Consider the following 18662-nt stretch of genomic DNA (forward strand, 5'->3'; position numbering starts at 1 on the left):
GAGCATGCAACTTCACTAAGAGTGTGTGTGTGTGTGAGCATGAAACTTCCCTAAGAGTGTGTGTGTGTGTGTGCATGAGCATGCAACTTCACTAACAGTGTGTGTGTGTGAGCATGCAGCTTTGCTAAGAGTGTGTGTGTGTGCATGAGCATGCAACTTCACTAAGAGTGTGCGTGTAAGTGTGTGAATGTGTGTGTGTGCATATGTATGCACCTTCACTGAGTGTGTGTGCGTGTGCATGCACCTTCACTAAGTGTGGAGGATGGCAAGGGTGCTTTTTAGGTCTTGTGGGGAGTTGTAGACACTTCTCATAGAGCAGCGTGAGGCTCATGCTTGAATGGAACTGAAATTCTAAAAAGTCCATGTTGTTGTTCGGTGCCATTGAGTCGGTTCCGACTCACAGTAACACCGTGCACAACAGGAAGAAACCCTGCCTGGTCCTGTGCCATCCATACAATCATTGCTGTGTTTGAGCCCATTGTTGTAGCCACTGTGTCAGTGCATCTCACTGAGGGTCTTCCTCTTTTTCGATGACCCTCTACCTTACCAAGCATGAGGTCCTTCTTCAGGGACTGGTCCCTCCTGATAACATGTCCAAAGTACGTGAGACAAAGTCTCACCATCCTCTCTTACAAGGAGCATTCTGGCTGTACTTCATCCAAGACAGATTTGTTCATTCTTGTCGCAGTCCATGGCATATTCAGTATTCTTTGCCAACACCATAACTCGAAGACATCAGTTCTTCTTCGGTCTTCTTTATTCACTGTCCAGCTTTCACATGCTTATGAGGTGATTGAAAACACCTTGCCTTGGGTCAGGCACACCTTAGTCCTGAAAGTGACATCTTTGCTTTTTAACTCTTGAAAGAGGTCTTTTGCAGCAGATTTGCCCAATGCAATATGTCATTTGATTTCTTGACTGCTGTTTCCATGGATACTGATTGTGGATCCAAGTAAAATGAAATCCTTGACAACTTCAATCTTTTCTCCATTTATTATGAAGTTGTTTGTTGGTCCAGTTGTGAGGATTTTTGCTTTCTTTATGCTGAACTGTAATCCATACTGAAGACTGTGGTCTTGGATCGTCATCAGTAAGTGTTTCAAGTCCTCTTTGCTTTCAGCAAGCAAGATAGTGTCATCTGAATATTGCAGGTTGTTAGTGAATCTTCCACTAATCCTGATGCCATGTTTTTCTTCTTTATATAGTCCAGCTTCTCGGATTATTTGCTCAGCATACAGACTGAATAAGTATGGTGGAAAGATACAACCCTGATGCACACCTTTCCTGACTTCAAACCACGAACTGTTCCCTTATTCTGTTCCAGTCACTGCCTCTAGTCTATGTACAGAGTCCTCACGAGCACAATTAAGCGTTCTGGAATTCCCATTCTTCTCGGTGTTATCCATAATTTGTTATGATCTACACAGTCAAATGCCTTTGCATAGTCAAGCCATCTGACATCAACAATGATATTCCTGGTTCCATGTCCTCTTCTGAATCCAGCTTGAATTTCTGGCACTTTCCTGTTGATGTACTACTCCAACCACTTTTGAATTATCTTCAGCAAAATTTTACTTGTGTGTGATATTAATGAATTTGTTCAATAATTTCCGAATTCTGTTGGATCACCTTTCTTTGGAATGGGCACAAATATGGATCTCTTCCAGTTGGTTGGCCAGGTAGCTGTTTTCCAAATTTTTTCGCATAGATGAGTGAGCACTTCTAGCACTGCATCCATTTGTTGAAACATCTCAGTTGGTATTCTGACAATTCCTGGAGCCTTGTTTTTCTCCAATGCTTTCAGTGCAGCTTGGACTTCTTCCTAAAATACCATTGATTCTTGATCATATGCTACCTCCTGACATCGTTGAACGTCAACCAATTCTTTCTGGTACAGTGACTCTGTGTATTCCTTCCAACTTCTTTTGATGTTTCCTGCGTTGTTCAATATTTTGCCCATAAAATCCTTCAATACTGCAACATGAGGCTTGAATTTTTTCCTCAGTTCTTTCAGCTTGAGAAATGCTGAGTGTGTTCTTCCCTTTTGGTTTTCTAACTCCAGGTCTTTCCACATTTCATTATAATACTTTGTCTTCTTAAGCTGCCCTTTGAAATCTTCTGTTCAGTTCTTTTACTTCATCATTTCTTCCATTCTCTTCAGCTGACCGATGTCCAAGAGCAAATTTCAGAGTCTCTTCTGACATCCACTTTGGTCTTTTCTTTCTCTCCTGTCTTTTTAATGACCTTTTTCTTTCGTCATGTGTGATCGTCCTTGATGTCATCCCACAACTTGTCTGGTCTTCAGTCATCAGTGTTTGATGCTCCAAATCTATTCTTGAGATGGTCTCTAAATTCAGGAGGGATATACTCAAGGTCATACTTTGGCTCTCATGGACTTGTTTTAATTTTCTTCAGCTTCAACTTGAATTTGCATAGGAACAATTGATGGTCTGTTCCACAGTTGGTCCCTGGCCTTGTTCTGACTGGTGACATTGAGCTTCTCCGTTGTCTCTTTCCACAGACGTAGTTGATTTGATTCCTGTGTATTCCACCCGCTTAGGTCCACATGTGTAGTCACCGTTTATGTTGCTGAGAAAGGTATTTGCAATGAATAAGTTATTGGTCTTGCAAAATTCTATCATGTGAGCTCTAGTGTTGTTTCTATCACCAAGGCCATATTTTCCAACTACCGAACCTTCTTATTGGTTTCCACCTTTTGCAATCCAATCACCAGTAAGTATCAATGCATCTTGACTGCATGTTTGATCAATCTAAGACTGCAAGAGTTGGTAAAAATCTTCAGTTTCCTAATCTTTGGCATCAGTGGTTTGTACGTAAATTTGAGGAATAGTTGTATTAACTGGTCTTCCTTGTATGGGTATGGATATTATCCTATTACTGACAGTGTTGTACTTCAGGATAGATCTTGAAATATTCTTTTTGACAATAAAAGCTATGCCATTCCCCTTCAATTTGTCATTCTTGGCATGAATGGTCCATAGCCCAAGACAAAATAACCTAATCTCAGGTAAAATAGAAAAGTCCCTTAGATTTAGGATAGAATTTCTAAGATGACGGTAGGTTTCTAAAGGACTTTTAGTTCCTGCCTAAACTCCCAAGGTGTAGGGAAAGGATCAGGGTGAAAGGAATTAATATGGATTGTTGTTGTTGTTGTAGGTGCTGTCGAGTCAGTTCCGACTCATAGTGACCTTATGAACAACAGAACGAAACATTGCCTAGTCTTGTGTCATCCTAACAATTGTTATGCTTGAGCCCATTTCTGCAGCTACTGTGTTGTTCCATCTCGTTGAAGGTTGTGATTGTTAAGCTGGTATGTCAACTTGGCTGAGCCGTAATTCTAAGTGTTTATATGTGATCACTCCCATGATTGAGTCTGCTGTGAGTAGCCAGTGAGTTGCAAGGGAATTCCCTTGGGGGTGTGGCCTGCATCCGAATATAAGCAGACATTCTGGCTTTTTGCTGGCTTTGGATCCTGTGGCTGCCTCCTGTTTGCCTGGCCTCCAATTCTTGGGATTTGAGCTATCAGCTTATCTGCTGATCCTGGGATTCGTGGATCTTCACAGCCTGTGAGCAGAGTCCTGCTTTCTGACCTGCTGATCTTGGGTTTGCCAGCCCCTGCAGCTACATGAACTGGGAGAAACCTCTATCCTAACCCACGGACTTGGGACGTTCCAGCCTCTACAATTGCATGAGCTATTTCTTTGATATAAATCTCTCTATATATATATTTATACGCTTTATAGGTTTTGCTTCTCTAGAGAAACCAGCCTAAGACAAGGGTCTTCCTCTTTTTTGATGCCCGTCTACTTTACCAAGCATGATGTCTTTCTCCAGGGACTGGTCCCTCCTAATAACATGTCCAAAGTATGTGAGATGAAGTCACGTCATCCTTGCTTCTAAGGAGCATTCTGGCTGTACTTCTTCCAAGACAGATTTGTTCATTCTTCTGGCAGTCCTTGGTATATTCAATATTCTTCACCAGCACCATAATTCAAAGGCATCAATTATTCTTCAGTGTTCCTTACTCATTGTCCAGCTTTCACATGCGTATGAGGTGATCAAAAACATCGTCACTTGGGTCAGGCACACCTTAGTCCTCAAAGTGAGATCTTTGGTTTTTAACACTTGAAAGAGGTCTTTTGCAGCAGATTTGCCCAATGCAATACATCATTTGATTTCTTGACTGCTACTTCTGTGGGGATTGATTGTGGATCCATGTAAAATGAAATCCTTAACAAAATCCATCTTTTCTCTGTTTATCATGATGTTGTTTGTTGGTCTAGTTGTGAGGACTTTTGTTTTCTTTATGTTAAGTTGTAATCCATCCTGAAGGCTGTAGTCTTTGATCTTCATCAGTAAGTGCTTCAAGTCCTTTTCACTTTCAGCAAGCAAGGTTGTGTCATCTACATATTGAAGATTGTTAATGAGTCTTCCTCCAATCTTGATTAGCAAGCACCAGTTAAGCGTCTTGATATGACTTCCCTCGACTCAGGCTGCTGAGCACAGTGATGTGACACCACTTCCCCCTCCGTCCCTGCCTTCTGCCTCCCCTGCACACTGGACTGCACAGCACAGTTTCATTCCGGACTGATGGGGAGCAAGCTCTACCTGGGCATGCGAGTAAACAGACCCAGAGAAGCATGCTGCCCCACTGGAGAGAGGAACTGCAGAAACCCCACAGGACAGGGAGACCTCCAGGGACAGCAACAATCGCAAGGCATAAAAAAAGGGCTGCCTAGATTTTGTGTTGGCTGAGTGGACCGCTAGGTGAAAGGGAAAGGCATTTGACCAGACAGTGCAGTTGAGACCGGCTCAGGGTGACTTTTCAGTCAGCACCTTCTTAGCACAGCATGAATGAACAGACTCGATCTCGTTCAACGTCTGTGACTTTTATGGCCAAATTCTTATGTACCTAGGAAAGCTCCTTAATGTTCCATGCCTTTCTCTTCGAGGAGGTGACAAGGATGCAATACTTGCTAATCTTCAGCCTGCACAGTGTATGTCCTTCAAGGTATTACTGTTCTTACCATCCAGACTCCAAACCAGTGATCTCCCACTGGTTTATTCTCAACAGTGTTGTTAGTTGTTGTTGACTCGACTCCGGCTCATAGCAACTCCATGTACAAGAGAACAAACGTTGTCTGGTCTTCACAATTGTTGGTAAGCTCGAGTCCATTATTTCGGCCACTGTGTATTTCGAATGCCTTCCAGCCTAGGAGGCTCATCTTCCAACACTCTCTTGGACAATACTCTGTTGTGATCCATAGAGTTTTCACTGGCTGATTTCCAGGAGTAGATCACTAGGCCTTTCTACCTAGTCTGTCTTAGTCTGGAAGCTCCTCTGAAATCTGACCCTGCTGGTATTTGAAATACCGGTGACATAGCTTCCAGCATCACAGCAACATGCAAGCCATCACAGTACCACAAACTGACAGATGAGTTGTTGTTATTCTAGATAAGTTACTCTTTTGTTTTGATGGAATGTTACTTAGAAAGATCATCAAAAGGTCATCAGACCTCTTGTTTATGTACTGGTTTTGAAGATCAGATATCCTGTTCATATGTGTAGGACTCCAGAAGAGAGCAGAACTCTCAGCAAACGGAAGGACTGACATTCACAAAGCAGGTTGAAGGGAAAGGGTAGTTTCTCCTTTAAGTGGAAGGAAGCATGTGGCAGCAGCATTTAATCCCTTCCAGTTCCCAGAGTTTCTTTTTTTTTTTACGAGAGCTGAAATTGTTCAGAAATGGCCCAAGATCCAAATTATGTCCTTATCTCTAGTTTTCTTTGGAATTCGTTCAGCAGCAGATATAGATGTCCAAACACGTATCCAGCCCCGTCTCAGGGAGCTATATATGGGGAGGCTCTTGCCAGCTGGTAACAAACACAGCTCTTCCTGCGCTCCTGTTGCTCTCCAAGTTGAAAAATTTTTGTGTGCACAAACTTGACCTTAAAAATGCCAAGTTCAAGGATGCCAATTCAAACTTGACATAATTTGAACAGAGCATGTCCAAATTCTCTTTGATCATTCTTTATCTTTCCAGGGAAGATGTGACTTCAGTAGGGAGTATCAGAAAATAGAAGGTCACCAGGCTTCTCTGAGCAACAGCCTGTCCCCGGCAGCCCAGAGAGTGTTTCGTGAAGACCACTTATCTGAACCCGGTGCATCTCATGGAATCATTTACTCTTTGGTATGGGCTGTGCTTAACAGCATCCAAATGGTTGTTCTTTCTAGTTTTATTAAAGGAGCTGGATCCTTCTCATAAGTTTTCCATTAATGGGATTATAAATTGATATAATTTTAAGTCCAAGAATTCAGAGCTGGTATGCAGTAAACATAAACACGTGTTTGGTGTTGGATGTAAACTGGTGTAGCCGAAGTGGGCAAGTGTTGTAAACTTCAAACGTGAAACAGATGTCAGGTAATTAGAGGCATGAGAGTGATGACAAGGGCAGTGAGCTGCAGCAATGAAACGAATTGTTAGTTTAGGCAGCATCACTGCGGCCCTGGTGGGTTTAGCACCTTTCTAGCTGCTGTGCGAACTTGATGTTACCCTGCTCTTGGAGAACACAAGAATTGCTTTTGTTCCCCCTCAAAGGAAAGAAGTGCAATTTTGACGCTGGCAAACAACACTGCTCATTTTCTAGGTCTGAAAAGCCGATCAGCACTGCATATGGCAAAATGCATTAAGTGGTCCGTGAGCAATCTTACATTTTACTTCAACGCATTCTCTGATCTTAGGAACAAACTCCTGGGCCACCTTGGGAGCAGTTCAGCTGGATGGTGGGTAAAGTCCTGGTCCTAGGCCTCCTCGTAATCATTTGGGAGGGTCACTTGTTCTGTGTGCAGGTGATAATGATATCTTTTAAGGAGTATTTTTAGCCTTGGGGAAAGTTTCACAGTTGAGTAAAACTGAAGTAATAGGTACTATATATTGTCTGATGCGTAGAAACTAAAAATTTAAGCAAAAATTCCTTGGATTTTGCGGGGAGAGGGCTGTGATATTTTTCTCCTGAGATGCCAATTTTGAAAAACAGTGGTTTTTTGATCTAGCTTTTGATAATGGGAAGTCACTGTTGTACTGTTTGGCAGCCAATGGGTCGTTTTAACAAGTTACTGCTCATTTAGAAAAGCCCAAACCAAACCAGTTGCCGCTGAGTGGGCTCTGACTCTAGTGACCCCATGTGTGTCAGAGCAGAGCTGTGCGCCATACAGGAGCTTCAGTGTCTGATATTTGAGCTTAGGGGCCTCCTTCTGAGGCGCCTCTGAGTGGACTTGAACTTCCAACCTTTCGGCTAGCAGCCAAGCGCGTTAACTGTTTGCACCGCCCAGGCACATTACTTTTCACTCGGGCGGCCTAAATCAAACGAACTCTAATGTCATCAGTGTGTGCCAAGTTCAGATCTTAAAAATAGTTCACCACTGCTGCTGGGAAGGAGCTTCATCCATTTTTACATCAACAGGTATAAAAATGTGCTCTTTGTCTACATGTTTCCAAGCTCTTGAAGGTACTGAGACAATATGACTGTTTAAAGATAAAGATGAAGAAAAGCCTGGAAGCGGAAGCAAATGATGGATAATACCCTCTTGTTGTTGGCAGAGCAAATAGGCCCCAAACAAGAAAGGTTAAAACCACCTTTTATTTCAAAGTGCAGTCCCTTCTGGGGTGATGGAAACAGTGTTGATGAAGTGGGCCTCCTAACCCTTATGCCACCTGGGTTTACGGTTAGACAGCATTCCCCTCTGACCAGAGCCCCTTCCACCCTCTCTGCCTGCAGGCATAACATTATTAAACCCAAAAAAAACAAACCTGTTGCCTTCGAGTCAATTCCGACTCGTAGCGATCCTATAGGACAGCGTAGACCTGTTGCATAGGGTTTCTGAGGAGTGGTGGGTGGATTTGAACTGCTGACCTTTTGATTAGCAGCCGAGCTCTTAACCACTGTGCCAGCAGGGCTCCAACATTATTAAGCCCTATGGAATGACGCTCGTTCACTGCCCCTCCCACCATCACAGTTTCCAACTTACAACAGTGAAGGTGTCCCTCTCGGAAAGAGCATTTCCTCCATTTTCAGAAGCTTGTGTCTATCTTAGCTAAGGGGCACTGGACTCGGCGTTCAATCACCCGCCACTACCAGATTTTAGGCATGTGGAACCCTCTGAGCCTCAGCTTCCACTTTTGTCCTTCCTGCTTTCCAAACTGCTCAATTACCTGCTAAGTGTGGCTGCGCTTTGTTGGTGTGATTCTTTGTGTGTGGTCACGCTCTTTCCTCTGGGACGCTCTTCCCTCCTGCTCTGCTAGGGCATCTCCTACAGAGCCTTCAAGACGCTGCTGACACGTCACCTCCTCTTGACACGTCTGCACAGAACGGCACCCTCTCCCGGGCTTTCAGGCTGTTCTGCGTCTGTCACCGCACCTACCACATTGTACTGTCATTGTGTGTCTGCACGCTCACTCCTCCCAAGGGTCCTGAGCTCCTTGAGCATACGGGCAGTGTCCCATTCACTTTGTGACCTCATCTTCCAAAGTCATAGCTGGCCATAGTAGATGCCCGAGAAATGTTTGTTTAATTAATGCGTTAAGGATATTGGATGAACTACCTCGGACGGTGTGGGAGAAGCCTACTGAATCTACCGCGGACTGCCAGAAGAATGAATACATCAGGCTTAGAAGAAATAGAACCAGAAGCAAGGATGACGAGACTTTGGCTTCCTTGCCTTGGACACACCAATAGCAAGATCAATTGCTAGAAAAGAACACCATGTTAGGTAAAGTACAGGGTCAGGGAAACTGAGGGAAACCCTCAAGGAGATGAACTGACACAACAGCCGCAGCAATGGACTCAAACCTACCAGTGATCGTGGAGATGGTGCCGGACCAGACAGTGTTCGCTTCTGTTGTACGGAAGGCGGTTATGAGTCAGAGCCGACTCGGCGGTGACCACCAACGGCAGCAGTAACCCCTGGTGCACGCGCTGGAGTAGGGCTTTATAGACTGCTGAGCTCTAGCAGCGTCACGTAACTTTCTGCTTTGCCTTCTGCGCCAGAAGAAACCAAGAACAGTCTCAGCTCACGGTCAAATTCCAGCAGCTTGGGGCTAAATCTCTTTCCAGGCTTCCTTGGCACTGAGGGAAGGAAGACGCCTGTAACCACCTTGTTCACATTGCCCAGGGAGAGACATGTGCTCCACCCTGCTGTACTTAAGTCAGACAGATATGTGAAATGGCTTTGTAAACTGAAAAGCCCCAGACAATCGCAAAGTGTTGTTCTACGTATGCTTTCATCCCAATTAGATTGTGAGCTTTAGGAAGTCTGGGATGCAGAGGACATAAGTGATGATCAATACTGACATGTTGAATAAACAGGTTCTTACCTTTACCATTATAAAAACCAAACCAAACCAAACCCCTTATCGTCGAGTTGATTCCGACTTACTGCGACTCTATAGGACAGAGTAGAACTGCCCCATAGGGTTTCCAAGGAGTGGCTGGTGGATCTGAACTGCCAACCTTTTGGTTAGCAGCTGAGTTCTTAACCACTGCACCACCAGTTGTCAACTTCATATATGAGGGCAACACCAAAGCCATCTTGCTCCTCACCCTCACCCCTTTCTGTATTTTTCTGCATGTTAGTCAGTGGGTAACAGAGTTTCGCTTGCTGAGTCCGGCTGTGGTTGCAATTTTTTATGACTATCTGTAGTTGGGAAGTCGTTAGAATCTTATATGTTCTCCTCCTACATCGATTTAAAGAGTTATCATAACTGAATTCACAAATAGTCACATTTATCTGAGAGTTTCTACTATTGGTTCCAAGTGTCAAACATTTTGGGAAGTTGTTTACTTTTTATTTCTGCATTGTGTTACAATTCCTCGGATGAAAGGAAGATGATGGAGAGCGCCTTCCACTGGCACCCAATATCGATTTATTGATTTGCTCTAAATTTAACTAATATGCACTTTCTATGATACTTCTGCTTCATGTAAAGTGCTAGCTGTGGTGGGCATGCAAAGGAACTTAAGATTTTGGAGATAATAAAACATAGCTCGTAATAAAATTCTATGTATACCATATATGTGTGTGTACACACACACACACATACACCCACGATGATGTGAGATGTACTACATGCTCTGCGATTTCAGGAAAGGTAGCCTCTGAGATAAAGTAATAGTCCTTAGGTTCTAACCAAACAGGGCTGTTAGAAGGTTTATTCTTTAAGGACGCACAACATTATAGATAGATTTAATTACAGGTGAAGGGTGAGAAGGAGGTAGGGACAGGGAGAGAGAGCGCGAGCAATGTTGTGATTAAGTGAAAATAGGCTCGTGAGTCAGATTTCCTGAGTTTAAATTCCACTTCCGATGCTAACTGTGAGCTTGGCCCATGATTTCATCTCTCTAACCTCGATTTTCTTTCTGGTGAAATCTGAATAAGAATAGCATTTTCTTCACAGTATTGTTGTAAATATTAAACAATAAGGTAAAGCATTTGACACAGAACACATACACAAGTTTTAAATATCAATATCCAGTGCTGACTGTGGCCCTTCCTATGTCCCAAGTGCTGTCTTCAGGGTTTTACATACGTCTCATTCTCTCCTCCCAGCAGTCTTGGAGAAAATACGCTTGCCTGATTCACACGTGAAATGAGCTAACATTTGTGAGTACTTTGCACAGTGCCTGCTGTAAGTGCTCAATGAACTTCTTATTTATCCATTAATTGAATTAACTTGCACAAATTAAACGAGTCACATATGTAAAGTGCTCGGAACGCACCTGGCACAAAGTAACCAGTTGCCCTCGAGTGGATTCAGACGTGTGGTGACCCCACATGTTACAGAGTAAAATCATTCCGTAGGGTTCTCTTGGGTATAATCTTTTCAGATACAGATTGCCAGGCTTTTCTTCCATGGTGCTGCCAGATGGGTTCAAACCACCAACCGTGAGCTTTACAGTTGAGTACAAACCCTTTGTGCGACCCAGGGACCTTCGGCACAAGGTAAGTGCTGCACAAATGTTGGTGATTCTGGTACATTCTCTTAGCTCTTTGGTGCCTTCTTCATTTGGAAGGTGGGGCAGAGAAGCTGGAAGAGCAGTTTGACCAAGGAGGGCTCTGGGCCTGGAGAAAGAACTGTCATTGTTGTCTAATAACAGTTTTCCCTAATCAGGGCTGTAGATGCTGGGAAGCAGCACCTCCCTTGTAATTAACCGTTTGGCTGCTGAGCTGATGGTGGCTTTGAAAGACACCCAGGTGACAGTGGGGTGCCTGTGGTCCTAGACTATGGAATTACAATGAGTCAGGAGCTAAACTGCCTCTCACATCTATTCATTTTCTTGTAAATTACATGTGATTAGGAATATAATTACCCCTCCTAACTCTTTCCCCCCAAAACACTATTTTTCTGTGCTTGTGTAAGGCTTTGATAGGGAGGAGCAGTCCGAGGTTGTGCTCAGGGCTGGGGAGGCCGAGGACGTGAGCAGGAGAAGCAGGCAGAGGGGGAACGAGCCCACCCCTGGAGGCCGTGGAGAGCTAGCCTGGAAGGTGAAGAACCAAAGTCCAAGGGCAAGAGTGGTGATTAGAAACCTATGCAGAAACGTTCTGATTATCGGAATCATACCTGGCCAGGGTTCCGGGGGGAGGCAGAAATGATACGTGTACTCACATTCGAATTATAAAGCTCAGCTGTTGATCTTTGTATTTTTGGAATGTCTATCCCTCTAATTACTTCACAGTCCAAATGATTAAAAAAAGGAGCAGAGAGCAACAGATGAGCCCAAATTGCTGTGTTTAAAGGAAGCAGGCAGATTGTCTGTTTGCGTGGGGCTCTTCAGTAATGAGGGCCACTGCCCGGAGCCGTTTAGACAAACGCCCCTAAAACGCCCCTAAAACGGCTGGGCGCTCCAGTCACCCAGGCTTCCAAATGGAAGGGTTTGTTCTGCTGGGGCAGCGTCCGTCCAGACCGAATGGCGGGGAGGAAGCTCGGAACTGTGTTTTGAATTAATGGGTTCAGCTTCGTTTTGAGTTAAAGTGGGAGGCTATTTTAGAAAAAGCTTCCCAGGCCGGCCCACTGATGTGGCAACCTCGGCCAGCCTCTGAGCAGACAGCCTGAAATAGAAATGTCTCAGCGTCTCCATGGCACAAGCCGGGGGGCCTCCCCTTCAGGGCGCAGGCCCCGCAGCCTCCCGCACCGGCGCGCGCGCGTCTGCCTTTCCCGAGGCCCCCACAATTCTGTTGCTTCCCCGCCTGGCTCTGGGTTCAATTAGCGCTGGATGGAGTGGCCCGTCAACAGTAGCTGAAGCACAGTGCCCGGGCAGAAGCGAGATCCCTTTGAAATGTGATAAATTAAACAATGCTGGGGCTGCTCAGAGAGAATCTGTCCCCAAGAGTGTTTCAGGAGGCGCTTCATCCACACAGTCCCCATTCTAGTGCCAAAACCCTGAAAAAAACCCTGGTGCCCGAGTTGACTCCGACTCATAGCGACCCTAGAGGACAGAGTAGAACTGCCCTATAGAGTTTCCAAAGAGTGCCTGGTGGGTTCAAACTGCCAACCTTTTGGTTAGCAGCTGTAGCTCTTAACCACTGGGCCACCAGGGCTTCCATTCCAGTGCCAGGTATAAATAAAAACCAAACTAGGTACCATGTAGTGATTCCAACTCATGGCCACCCCATATGTGTCAGAGGAGAACTGTGCTCCACAGGGTTTTCAGTGGCTGATTTTTCAGATGCAGATTGCCAGGCCTTTCTTCTGAGGCACCTCTGGGTGGACTGGAACCTCCAACCTTTAGTCTAGCAGCTGAGCAGTTTAACAGTTTGCACTACTCAGGGTTTCCGCCAGGTATAATAAATAAAAAACCAAACCTTGAGTTGATTCTGGCTCATAGCAACCCTACAAGACAGAGCGGAACTGCCCCATAGGGTTTGCAGGGGGCGGCTGATTCTGGCTCACAGCAACCCTACAGGGCAGGGCAGAACTGCCCCACAGGGTTTGCAGCGAGCGGCTGGCGGATGAGACTGCTGACGCTTTGGTTAGCAGCAGAGCTCTTGGTAAAATCAGGCGTCATGAGCAGCAAATGATGGCATCCCTCGGCTGCAGACGACTGACTGACTCTCTGGGGCTATAGCCACATGGGGTCAATCTTCATTTCCGCAGAGGTTCCTCTCTCCAGGGGTTATAAGCCAGTTGACCAAGAAGGGGCATGCTGAAGAATTTGTTATTAAAGATAGCTTAGTTCTGGCAGATTTACTCACGTCTCTTAGCCACTCGGAGAGAAGTTAAGCCAAAGGCATTTTGCTTTTGCATTTATTTCTTAATTAAAAAATATCTTTCTTTTCTTTTGGTCTAGGCCAAAATGACCTCTGAATTTTCTTGTCAAAATCCTGGGGATATTTCAGAGTGCTGATATCGTTTTTCTCAAATGACTTGAAAGAGACCCCTGTTTTTGATAACTAAATACATAGATGGTTGGTTTCCTTATTTGCAAAATCTTTTATTTTTCTAACTGATTCTAGGGAAGGAATAGCAGATGAAGTCAATACAATCTTGCAACTAAATTACTTTTCCAAGTTGATGAACTTGGCCACATTTCTACATTTATAGGTTTCCCTCTGCTGCTTGAAGAATTTTTTTCCCCCTGTAAAGCACCTTCGTATGTTATTTTTTCGTTATTAAAGGGATTTTTCTTTGACCTAGCAAACTTAAAACACAAATGAGTTCTATACTTTACTTATAAGGTACAGCTAGACTCTTTACGTGCAGTTTTATAAATCCACGCTCCCAGCTTTGATGAGACAATACATAAATCCTTCCATTTCTCCCCATATGAAGTAATGTTTTTGGTATTTATACAGTATCATGCTTTCCACAGGGTAGTTAGAGTTAATAGTTAAGCCTCATACCTTCATTTTCCAAAGGTTGACATGCTTGGCTGCTAACTGAAAAATTGTGGGTTCAAGCCCACCCAAAGTCTCCATGGAAGAAAAGCCTGGTGGTCTATTTCTGAAAAATCAGCCTTTGAAAATCCCATGGAGGACAGCCACACTGACACACCTGGAGTCACCACGAGTTGGAGTCGACTTGACGGCAAATGAAGTGGTGATGGTACGTTCCTTTAATTCTTCTGAAAAAATGGGTTCTGTGTGTTTAATTCCCACTTGTGGATGGACAAGAGGTGAGAATGATTGTTGAGTGTTTCTGCCAGTGGAAATGAGGTTTGAAATTGCCTGTGGACTGTGTCTAGTTTGGTGTTTATCTCCACTGACCTGTGTTGCCAACCCCGACACGGGTCAGGACCTGAGCTGACTGCAGCTGAGGTCAGTAGCAGCTCCTCACCGGGGAGGGGTTCTCATCAGACTGGCAGGGGTTCTCATCAGACTGGCAGTGTGTCAGTGAAGGATGGAACGACTGGACCCAGAGTCTAGCTAAGAAAGAGTTCTGCAGCCCTGTGTGTAGGTCATCGCGTCTTCAGCACAGAAGAAAGTTCCGCTCATAAGGAGGTAGCATTAGCTCCTGTGACTAGACAGAAATTTTATTAATAGATTTTTCTAGAACACATGACAGTAGAAAATTTGAAGTTGGATTTGTTTTATATATTTAATTTTTAGTCTGATAAAGTATGGCTGTTTTTCTCTTTCTCCTTATCATACCCCAAACTCTAACCAGGTAACCCGCACTCCCACCAGTAATAACAGCCCCAAGCCAACGACAACAACGCTTTCAAATCACCGTGAGAAGAAAACAGATCGAGTCATTCAACTGAGAACTTTGAACTTCGGACATTTGAGAATCCTGGGGACTAGACCGCAAGATGCTTCTATCATTTGATCTCCTTCGGGCTTGTCCTTATGTGAAGAGGCATGTCTCTTCTGTTTTACGGTAGATTTTGAATTTAAAAAATGTTCTGGAGAAATCACACTCTCCCTTAGGAGAACTACCCAGCGTTTTCTGGAAAGTGCTTTAACCTCCCCATTTGCGTGTCTAAAGGTACAAACTGACCTCTCTTCCAATCCTTCCCTCGCCTCCCTCCGCACCCCCACACACAAAGATCGACCTCGACAGGTCCGTTGAAAATCTTTCCTCAAGAATATGAAATCTTGTTTCCGTAAGGGAACAGACTACCTTGTGGTAAAAACGAGCTCAGGTGAATCTACCACAAAAACAGTTCAGAGGAAACATCTGTGCACGACAGCTGCTTGCAGGATTTTGGCAATCGAGTAAAGCAAATGCCACCAAGGAGTGGTTGGAGACGGTGGGCGAGCGCTGCATTCCCAAACAGACGTCAGTGAACAATTGTTACTGGGGCTAATTCTGCAGGAAAGGATTTTTCTTGTGCCACATTTTGTAGTTGGAGGATGGCTTCGGTTTTATTTATTTTTTTCCAGGGCGGCCCATTAATATAAAGATGCTTGGAAACCTCCACCACAAAGCACGATTTCAGAAATAATGAAACAATAAACAAGAGTCTGGTATTAATAATCTGTGGGTTTTAAATTTTATGCCATTAAAAGATGTAAGGATTAGTAACTTCATGTATTCCGCAAAGCAGAACATGCCTGAGGACATACGGACAAAAGATTCATGGGAGGCTCACACGTCTGCTGTGAAACACTCAGACACAGCGCTTGAGAGCCTGGTGCTCGTTGGTCCGTGGCGATAAGGACGCATTAATTCAAACCTCGGTAAGTCAGGTTTTGAGATGAATCAGGTTGAAAGATGCAGGGCTGCAGCTTACGTTTGAGTGTTTGATAGCCTTGCTAAGCCAACTAAGAGTTGCCCGTGGTTGAGGGAGGGATGATCAAAGAGAATGCACCAAATATAGTTAAACCATTGAAAGAAATGCTAAATAAAATTTATGCTACCCTAGGCAGCAGAGAAGATTTCCTACAGGCGTCAAAGGGGCAATATCTTATTAACCTGCATTATGCTCCAGGAGGAGTCCATGGGTGGCGTCAACAGTTAATGTGCTGGTTGCTAACCAAAAGGTTGGCGGTTCGAGTCCACCCACAGGAGCCTCGGAAGACAGGTCGGTGATCTACTTCCGAAAAAATCGGCCATCGAAAACCCTAGGGAGCACAGTTCTACTCAGACACGCGTAGGGTCGCCATGAGTCAGGAGTGACTAGATGGCAACCGGTATGAGCTAGGAAGGACGTCGGTGCTGCCTTTCTTTTAAAATATGGTCTTCTTCTCCGAGTATCTGAATTCAAGATTTTCTTTACTCATCCATCTTCTAAAGGTCATAATTGCAACAAAACTACACCAAGAGGTATTTTAATAAAGGCGATTATGGGAAGTTGACCCACTGTCTTGGTTCAGAAGGAAGAAGGGGAAAGCTTTTCTTCTCCAGGCAGACAAACCACAGTTGCTGGAAGAGGCTGGGCCAGCCTTGTCGTTAAGAGAATCCGCACGTCCTTCTCTTCACAAGGAGCTGAGTTTGCAGGCACCTCTCTGACAGAGGAGAGTGAAAATGATGAATGTGGCTGGAGCCTTCTGAATCTGGATTCTGATGTTTACCTGCGAATCAGCCAGAATGTTCTCTCATCTAGCCAGTACTTTGGAGGTGGAGCAGAAGGAGGGAAGGGGCTCCTGGGCCCAACATCCCAGGACACACCCTCTATCCGCCAGGCAGGTTGGTGTTTGCCTGTTTTCGTCCCAGAGGTAATTTGTCATTGTGTCTGCTCTTGTTCTTGAGAAATGTAAGTGCTTTAGTGAAAAGCTGCTGCAAAAAATACAGACAGGTCTGTGTGCTTTACAGACTGGGACCAAAGCCTCTAGGTTCCCCATGGAGTAGAAGAGTGTCCGGGTATCACAGAGAAGCTAGGAGCTTGGCCTCTCAATTCAGAGGTGTCCATTTTGCTCCTGTGCTTTGCAGTGACAATATTTCTCAGGATAGACTCTTGCCATATCATACATCTGTGGGGATTTTTCCAGTGAATTAGCTGCTCAAATTCTTGCTCTGCTACAGAAATCAATATTTCTGCAAAACATGTACCTTGTCTGATAGTCTAATCCTGTGCCAACACAGCAGCCACATCAGCCAAACGAAGAACCCCCAATAATCCAGTATTAATACCATTAATATTATTTTTTGTTGGCTGGCAGGATTGTCCAGAGGACCGGGGATAACGAGGATTTGTAAGGTGGGTGGACTCTACAGAAGATAACGCTGTAATAACATGCTGTATTTATATTGAGTGAAGGGGACACTACATACTTTCAACAGGAGCAAAATTCAGGATGGAAAATAACACCTCGGCATTTGTATAGAGTTCTGTCGCATATCCGGTGTCTTCATTCCCAAGAGCTCATGTGATTGCTCTCCCCGTCTGTGAAGACTCCTGGGGGAGAATCATTACCAAAAAATCAAACCAAACTTGTTGCCATTAAGTCAATTGACTCAAGGTGACCCCATGAGTCAGAGAGTAGAACTGCTTTCCACAGGGTTTTCAAGGCTGTGAACTTTTGGAAGCGGATCACCAGGCCTTTCTTCCGAGGCACTTCTGGGTGGGTTTGAACAGCTAAGCTTTTAATTAGTAGCCGAGCGTTTAACCGTCTGTGCCACCAAGAGAACACTTCGAGTGTCATTGGTCTCCTCTTCTGAATGAGAAAACCGACGTTCAGGAGGGGTAAGTGACTCAGCTAATAGGCAGGAGAGCTGAGCTTAAAAACTAGATGGTTACATTTCTACTTTAATATTATTTTTATTTCATTTCAGATTGGTGTTGTTTATGAGTTTCTGGTTAAGACTCTCACGTCGACATTCGTATCAGAGAAGGGAAACATCAAGTCCTCACAAAGGGAGTGTCCTCCAAGGGGCCTTTGCCTTTAAAGATCTCTGGAATGTTATCTTGCCCCAAGAAGGCACATCTCTGGTGTACGGACATTAAAAAAAAGTCAAGGCCTAAGGCAAGGTCAGGGAGTGAATAAAGAGCTGAGCCAGATCTGAGGGAGAAGGTGCAGCTTTAAAAGCCCTCCGTGGCTTGGTGTTTTTGAAAATAGCCCTCGCCCCCGAGGCCCCCAGTTGGATGTTGGGTGTGGGGTTGCCTTGTTCAACAGGAGGCTCTGAGGAGTCCGAGGGTGTGGGGACTTCTAAGAATGTGGTTTTTGAGTCAAAATAGAAACTTTTCCTTACATTCTGACTCACAGAGGATTAGAAAGTAGTGGATGGATTAGACGAAAATGCTTCAGTTAAGAATTTAATCCTGTTAAGCAACAGTAAGTCACTTTTCTTAAAGGCTCACTTGCCAAAATGCAGAAGGAAAAAAAGGTGCATCCACAGTTTGTATGGGATAATTGTTTCTGAAGAGCGGCTTGCCTACGGCCTCTCAAATGATACGTTTTCTTTCAGTTTACATGCTTTCTCTTCTGAAGAGAACAATGAGTTTTATATTGGGGTGTGTGTGTGTGTGTGTGTGTGTGTGTGTGTGTGTGTTTGTGCGCGCGCGCACGCTCTTGGTGCTTTTAGCATAGGTGTCTCAGCCTGGGTTTCAGCTTGTTGTCGGCATCTGTGGCTGGAGCTGGAATCACGTAAGGAGCAGTAAGTGAGGGAATCTGGCCTTTATTCCTGTTGTGCGGAGTTCAGTTATGTGGGGGAACAAGGCGGAAAATGAAACTAAGTGGTTAAACCAATTTTTACTTTGTAGTCTT

This window comes from Trichechus manatus, unplaced genomic scaffold (assembly GCF_000243295.1).
Source record: "Trichechus manatus latirostris isolate Lorelei unplaced genomic scaffold, TriManLat1.0 scaffold00160, whole genome shotgun sequence".
Taxonomy (NCBI): domain Eukaryota; kingdom Metazoa; phylum Chordata; class Mammalia; order Sirenia; family Trichechidae; genus Trichechus; species Trichechus manatus.